Here is an 8,728-nt window from a genome sequence, read left to right on the forward strand (position 1 = left end):
TCACTCTTGTCGCCCAGGCTGGAGTACAGTGGCGCCATCTCGGCTCACTGCAAGCTCCACCTCCCGGGTTCACGCCATTCTCCTGCCTCAGCCTCCCCAGTAGCTGGGACTACAGGCGCCCACCACCATGCCCAGCTAATTTTTTTTGTATTTTTAGTAGAGACGGGGTTTCACTATGTTGGCCTGGATGGTCTCGATCTCCTGACCTCGTGATCCACCCGCCTCGGCCTCCCAAAGTGCTGGGATTACAGGCGTGAGCCACCGCGCCCGGCCTTCTTTTCCTTTCCTTTCCATTTCCTTTCCTTTCCTTTCACAGAATCCTGCTGGTTTACCCAGGCTGGAGTGCAGTGACATGATCCTGGGTCACTGCAACCTCCACCTCCCAGGTTCAAGCAATTCTTGTGCCTCAGTCTCCAGAGTAGCTGGGATTACAGGCATCCACCACCACACCCAGCTAATTTTTACATTTTTGTTAGAGACGGGGTTTCACTATGTTGTTCATCCTGGTCTCGAACTCCTGAGCTCAGGCAATCCCTACACCTCAGCCTCTCAAAGCGCTAGGATTACATGCGTGAGCCACTGCACCATCCTTGTGCTTTTCTAAATATATTCTTTTAATTTTACAAAAAGTTTCTTTCCCTTCTGCCAGAAAAGTGGTTTTTTTCCAATTACTCAATGTATACATATTTTGAATCTCCCGTGTGCCAGACATTATTGGAGACATTGGGAATACAGCAATGAGTGAACCAACTTGTCCCCAAAACCCCCTAATCTCATGGAACTCACTAACCAACCCTGGTCAGTTCTGCTCATTATCCTTCTTCATACTGATCTGTGTTTTATTTTTCTTTCCAAGATTGCTGGGTATCTTTTTGTGAGGTGTCTCTTAGGCTATAAAACCATGGAAATATCTTCCTAATCCGAGTGACCTCAGTTGCCTACCCACCTCGCAGGCAACTTCAGCCTTAGGACTCTGGCCAGACTCTCGCATCCTTATGAATCTTTGGATCTGGGGAAGTAAGGATGCCTTCCATTTCTACCCTACTGCCCCATGCATGGTCTAACAGTTCAAAATTCAAAGAATGACGTGGCGGGGGGAGGCCTAGGAATTCCTCCCCATTCTCTCCTCCTGGCAACAAGGTATGTAAACTATTCTGGATGAATGAGATTCTTGATCTTAAAGGCCTTATACGTTGACATTCTGGAACTCCCTCATAATGTGGGATTAAAATCCTTTTGGACACAGGCTATGTCTGTTTGCTCTTGTTGGTTCCTCCCTTGTTTGATGTCCTCTGAGAGGTGGGGGTCCGAGATAAGGCAGCCTCAGCCTCCAGACTCCAGCCTCTGCCGTCAGCAACCAGCACAGTGGAGATGCTCACGTGAGGGGCTTTTCTTCCATAATGCTGTTTCCAATCTGTAATTTCATTTGTATTTTTTCAAGCGTGTGCTTTCTTACTTATTGTCTTCATTCCCCAGTAGAACACAAGCTTACCGAGAGCAGACGTTTCATCTATCTTACCCATGGCTTTTCCACCAATGTCTTCACATAGTGGGTGAACAATCAGTGTTCCTATTAGTCTTTTAAATTTTTATTTAATTTTTATTATTATTATTATTTATTTTATTATTATTATTATTACTATTATTAGAAATGGAGGTCTCACTCTGTGGCTCAGGCTGGAATGCAGTGGTGAGATCATAGCTCACCACAGCCTCAAACTCCTGGGCTCAAGTGATCCTCCTGCCTCAGTCACCTGAGTAGCTGGGACTACAGGTGTGTGCCACCGCGCTCGGCTAATTTTCTTATTTTATGCAGAGATGAAGTCTCACTATTTTGCCCAGGCTGGTCTCAAATTCCTGGGCTCAAATAATCCTCCTGCCTCGGCCTCCCAAAGTGCTGGGATGACAGGTGTGAGCCACTGTACCCAGCCCCACTAGTCTTTACAGTGCCTATATGAAAATAAGAAAAAGGTGCCTGTTCTGAGTCAGTGATTTAGAAAATAGTAACCTCTCAGGGCAGATAGCTTGACAAATAGATAGCACCTTGGTGCAAAGGGGAAAAAAATGCCCCTTCCTCTAGGCAGACACAACCCCAAGTCAGGCACATGGCTTGGTGAACAGTCTGTAGGCTGGATTTCACCCTCTAACCTCTTGGCTAGGAATCCTTGTGCAGGACACAAATTATACAAGAGAAAGGGGCATGAGAACCAATAAATATGTGATGAATGAGTTAATGAATGAAAGGCAGATCCTTGGGTGATATGTGGTGGTTTTTAAAAATGTCTGCAAATTCTATGACAGCCCATTGAGAGCTTTGGACCCATTGATCGGTATCCAGTCCATCAATAGTATATGGTGCAACCAAGTACGTGGCTTCCGAGGCTAGGTGATGAAAGACCATGTATGCTCAACCTGGTTCTCTGGAGGACCTACTTACTGAGCACCTAATTACTGGCATTGAGCCAGGCACTGGGACTACAGTGATGAGCAGAAACAAATACAGCTCAAGGCCTCATGAAGTTTACAGTCTGGTGGGGGACACTACTATTAGGATGGCCACAACATGTATCATCCAAAGTAGGACACTTCTGAGAGTGAAAAGGGTGCTGTTAGTAACTGCAGTGGGACAGTAAGCACACCTAGAACTATCCCAGGGCGACAGGGATGTGCAATTGCCCTAACTATAATCAACTAAGTAATCCCTCAACTAAATGTGAATGTATCAGCGTGACAATGTGCTGTGAAGGAGGAGAAACCCAGTGCTCTGCAAATCTAGCGTAAGGGGATTGCCCCAGCAGAGACATCAAGAGGGCTTCCCTGAGGAAGGGTGCTGGAGCTTAGGCTGAGACCCAAATGGTAAGTAGGAGCTGGTTGGCAGAAAGCAATGGGAGACAGCACCAAGTGGAGGTGGCAGTTCGTGCAAAGGCCTTGTGGATGGGAACATGAAAGGCAGGAGGGCCTGAAAGAAACCATTGCAGCTAGAAAGGCCAGAGTGAGGATGAGGCTAGAAAGATGGTCGGGCTATGGTAAGGCTGGGGGATTCGTTCTAGGAGCAATGGAACACCATTGAAGGTTTTTCTTTTTTTCCTTTTTTTGAGACAGAGTCTCACTCTGTCACCCAGGCAGGAGTGCAGTGACATGATCTCAGCTCACTGCAACCTCCGCCTTTTGGGTTGGAGTGATTCTCCTGCCTCAGCCTCCCGAGTAGCTGGGATTACAGGTCCCTGCTGCCACACCTGGCTAATTTTTGTATTTTTAGTAGAGACACAGTTTCTCCGTGTTGGCCAGGCTGGTCTCGAACTCCTGACCTCAAATTATTTGCCCGCCTCAGCCTCCCAAAGGGCTGGGATTACAGGGGTGAGCCACTGTGCCCAGCCGAAGGTTTTAAGTCAGTAACAACATGATCTGATTGACTGCTGTGTGGAGAAGTTTGGGGAGGGAAAGCGTGGGCTCAGGTGGAGAAATAACAAGATGAGAGATGATAGTAACTTGAAATTCAAGATTTCATTCATACTGCAGAATGATGCTGGGTCTGGGAGAAGAATAACCCAAAGGGCACTCAGAGATTCTTTTGGGGAGATGTCTAGAGAAAATCATGTTATTGACAGAACTGAAGAGTCGGGGGGTCAGATGAAATGGGCACTTCTCTGGGGGCCATATGTGAAGGGCTTGGCTCGGTGCCTTGGAGTGTCTGATGGTGCACATGTTTCTTGAAGTGCTGGGGACACCCTGCACTCTGGGGATAGGATGGTCTAACTCAGGTAAAATTCGCTGGGCAGCTTCCATGTAAGCTGCACTTTGATGATGGATGAGTTGGCCAGAGAGCAGGGGGCAGGGGTGGTTCCCATCCTAGCCTGGTCACAAATGAAGCTTCATGTATTTACCTGTCTGGCTTCCAAAGAGAAGCTTAGGGCAGCTTACCATCAAAGACACAGACACAATAGAGCTGACACAAAAGGAATACAAACTACACAGATGGAGGAGGAAGCAAATACATGCGCCCAGAGATTTGGAAAGGTGAATGCACCTATGAGTCACCTGAGGTACAGAGTAACTGTGTAAATTTCTGGGCCCCACTTCCTAAGGTGCTGGTACAATAGATCTGGGGTGAAAGCCCAGCAATCTGCATATTTAACAAGCCTCCCTTCCCTGCAAACTGATTCTGACATAGGTGATGAATGGACCACATTTCAAGAAACACTGCTTTAATCCGTTCAGCAAATGCGGCCATAGTAACTGAGTATCAAATTTAACTTGGGAGCCCCTGACACCCTAGGCACGATGGTGAGCTGACATCCTATTGAGGAAGATTTCCTTGGTTGATGGAGAGTCGCCTTATATTCCCACAGAGGTGGCCCACAGGAGAGCATTGAACTACCTTGACCTTCAGTTGCATCTCTCTGTTGCTAGAGAGGGCTTTGTGTGAATCCTTGGCTAGGGTAGGATTCAGATTTTGCCACCAAGGCACCGTGGCACAAATAGCACCGAAACACAAACAGCACCGAAACAACCAGCCTAAGTGTGTAAACTGCTGGAATATGCATGGTCAACTTGGCATTGAGAATGACGATGAGCTGGTAAGATAAGGATGAACATTTCCAGCCCTGGAACAGCCACTCTCCCTCCTGGGAGAGATCCTGGGCAGACAAAGTGGGACCATGTTTGCTCAACCTCCAGGACCAGAAAAACTGGGAAGTGTAGGGATGTGATGCCTTTGAAATTCTAGTGTGTGTGCTGTCCTCAGCTAAGCTTCCAGAGCATCTTTGATTCTGTGCTCCTTGCACTTTCTCGTACTTCTTTATTAATCTTTTCTTAGGTTTCAGTAGCCCCTTCCTTGCTTCCGAAAAGCTTGAAACCTCTCCCCAGGCATTGAGCAATGGGAGGGAGATATAGATGGTGAGGTGGCTGACTGAGAAGGACAGACATTATGTAGGACATTGCTACTTAAAGTGTGGTCCATGGACCAGCAGCATCATCGTCCCTGGGAACTTGTGAAAAATGCAGACTCTGAGGTCCCACCCAGACTTGGTGGCTCAGAATCTACATTTTCACAGAATCTCTAGGTGAATCACCTGCATGTTAAAGTTTGAGAAGTGCTGCTGTACTTATTCCTTTATCCCACAACTATTTTTTGAGGGCCTCCCAAGGGCCAGGCTCTGTCCCAGTGCTGGGGCCCAGTGATAAATGAAAATGACATAGTCCCTGACTCAGTGAAGGGAACAGACTAGTGAGGGAGCTATGAGATATTAATAAATACCCAAACAAACAAATGTTCAATTACAAGTTGTGGCAGCTACAATTCAAGAAGGAAAAAAAGATCCAAGTGACAAAGTATAAAAAAAGTTGTGGCCGGGTGTGGTGGTTCATGCCTGTAATCCTAGCACTTTGGGAGGCCGAGGCGGGCAGCTCACATGAGGTCGGGAGTTCAAGACCAGCTTGACCAACATGGAGAAACCCCGTCTCTACCAAAAATACAAAATTAGCCGGACATGGTGGCGCATGCCTGTAATCCCAACTACTTGGGAGGCTGAGGCAGGAGAATCGCTTGAACCTGGGAGGCGGCGGTTGCAGTGAGCCAAGATTGCACCATTGTACTCCAGCCAGGGCAATAAGAGTGAAATTCCATCTTAAAAAAACAAAAACAAAAACAAAAAAAAACTTACAGACTTCTCTAAGTCTGTAATACAACAGACTTAGAGAAGGATTTGTAGCAGACAGAATAGACACAGAGTTAAAAGGAGGGGAAAGACCAAGGACAGTCAGGGCCAGGGTAGGCCTCTCTGAAGACATGTCTTTTACACATGGAAAGTGGGTGGTCCTTGAAGGAGTTGGAAGATTCTAGAATGGATGCCCAGGTCTTATCCTGAATCAAGTGAATTGTCCTGCCAGTGAATTACAACCTGAAATGTGAGAGCTCAGATTGTAAGATTCCTGGAGAAGCAGCTAGCACTGACCATACAAGGTTATAAGTTCATCCTGTCCATGTGCGCCCATGGGATCCTCTTCAACCCAGCCCTATTCAGCCTGGTGCTGAAGCATGGAGGCTGAGGCTCCCCGAGCTCATTCCTTGCTCCAGGATTGTAAATGCCTGTTAGACACCAGTCCTAGGGCTTGAAAACTGTTATTCTAGGGCCTCCTTCTTCTAGGGTGGATCCCAGGTTTTGTGGCCAGAAAACTGGCAACTCAGCTTTTGGCTAAAGATTAGGGAAGGAGATGTTTTGTTCTGTTTTTCCTGAAATGGTTTCTAAATGTTCCCCCTCTCAAGGGTACTAATCACCTCTCCAACCAGCCAGTTCCAATGGCATGACAGGAGCCAACGGCATGAGTCTCCACATGGTCACCCTCTCCCCTGGCAGCACTCGAGACTCCCCTAACCAGAGAGAGGAGGCCTCAGGTGGGAGGGGGTGCTCAGAGCTGAAAAAAATCCTGGGAAGCTGGAGAGATGAGGGAGGGAACCACAAAGACTTTTTCTCAACCTAATACAATGGAGGTAATCCCCTGGGCAGGGGTGGATTGGGTGGGAGGGGAGTGTTTGTTAAAATTTTACATCACTGGGTCCATCATCCAAACCCACTGAATCAGAATCTCCAGGGAAGGGGGCTGGGAATTATCATTTTTAGAAGTAAGGGGTGGAGCACTAGGTGACTGTATGTCCAGGCAAGTTGGAAAATCTGATGTGGAAGGAACAAGCTCAGAGAGGACTTGACTTGCTCAAGGGCACATGGCAGGTCAGGAGACAACACAAGATGTTGGTCAAGAAAACCAAGCTCCTGGTCCAGTGGATTTTCCCTTAATTTTGTTGGTTTCAACCTTTTCTTTTTTCTTAAAAGAGATGGGGTCTCACTTTGTTGCCCAGACTGGTCTTAAATTCCTGGGCTCAAGTGATCCTCCCATCTTGGCCTCCCAAAGTGCTGAGATTACAGATGTGATGAGCCACCATTCCTGGTCTCAACCTTTTAGGAGTCAGAATCTTTTATCTTTGTGTTCAAATGAAATATTGTAGGGAACAGAATGTATAAGTCAGACCTAAAGGAGTAGGGGGTGAGGGGACCATGGCACATAGTAGGTGCTCAACAAATACCTGTCAAATGAACAAAAGAATAATATCTCTCCTAAAGAAAGAGCACAAGGCCTCGACTCAGAAGTTCGGTTAGGCAACAGCCTCCAGGTAGAATTGAAAAACATTCTTTTGCTTTGGCTCTATTTCTCTAATTTCCTTCCATTTAGGCTAGAAATTCTGATTTTCTGTTTATGGTAGTGGTAAAAAAAAATTTTCATTTTAAAATAAATATAAGTCAAAACATAAGTTGATTTTTTTTAATGAAGTAAAATCAAAGATCACGAAACTTTTTCTGTAAAGGGCCAGATAGCAATTATTTTTAACTTTGCAGGCCATACATCTCGACTATAAATGGCTGGGACTGGCTGTGTTCCAATAAAACTTTATTTACAAAGGCAGACTTAGGATCATATTTGGCCCACAGGCTGCAATTGAACAAACTGAAATAATAATATAGGTAGGAGATACTGAAAAGGCAGTAACTGTGAAGGTGGTATTGGGACGACCAAATTCAGAACTCTGTTCCAGCATAAATCTAGGAAATCAAGGACAATAACACAGAGTAGTAGAGAGTGAATCCTGGGGTCTCTTCCCACGTGCAGCCCCCAGACCTTTTGTGGCACATCTGTTCATCCCCCCCTTTGCATCCCCCAAAGGGGAAGTTAAAGGATCTCCCAAAAAACGTTCTAAGGGCTTTAATTCCTGTCTTTCCTCTTTGCAGTTGAATCCAGTGCCTGTCCATTTAATAACCCGGGGCTGGGTCTAAGGACACTTAGCAGACATAGGAGGGCCCAGGAACCACCCTTCAACCCAAATCACCCTCTCGTATCCCCTTCTCTGTGCCAGGCTCGGCAGAGAATGTTCCTTTGGCTTCTCGAGGTGTCACTGGGTAAAACTCTTAGATGGGAAAGCATGCTAATTATCCCATTAGCTACGCATCAACTGTTAGCACTTTAGCTAGAGCATGAGCAACCAGCTTTGCAAAGTGACAGAACAGAATATAGAGTGGAAAGAGTCCAGAGAGGTGGGGCCCATCCCTTCATTTTCTAGGAAGGGAAAGTAAAACTTAGGTGAGAAAGGAGACACAGCAAGTGATAACAGACACCAGACTGTCCTCAGTATTGGCCATCTAAGCTGCTCTTCCTTATTCCCACCTTACTGAACGCCTAAGTGCTGAACACTTTTTACCTGCCCTGACTTCATCTAATCCTCGCCACACTATAAAGTAGGTGCTATGATGCCTGTTTTACAGATGAGGGAGCAGAGGCTCAGACAGGTTAATTAAGTAGGTGGCGAGAGGTCTCAAAGGTCTGCGGAACTTCAAAGTTTTTTTTTTTTTGAAACGGAGTTTCACTCTTGTTGCCCAGGCTGGAATGCAATGGCGCAATCTTGACTCACTGCAACCTCCACCTTCTGAGTTCAAGTGATTTCCCTGCCTTAGCCTCCTGAGTAGCTGGATTACAGGCGCCCACCACCACACCCAGCTTTTTTTTTTTTTTTTTTGTATTTTTAGTAGAGACTGGATTTTGCCATGTTGGCGAGGCTGGTCTCGAGCTCCTGATCTCAGGTGATCTGCTTGCCTCGGCCTCCCAAAGTTCTGGGATTACAGCATGAGCTTCTGCACTCAGCCTCTAAATTCTTTTTTTTTTTTTTTTTTTTTTTTTTTTT

This window comes from Rhinopithecus bieti, unplaced genomic scaffold (genome assembly GCF_001698545.2).
Source record: "Rhinopithecus bieti isolate Rb0 unplaced genomic scaffold, ASM169854v2 scaffold_19459, whole genome shotgun sequence".
In the NCBI taxonomy this organism is placed as follows: domain Eukaryota; kingdom Metazoa; phylum Chordata; class Mammalia; order Primates; family Cercopithecidae; genus Rhinopithecus; species Rhinopithecus bieti.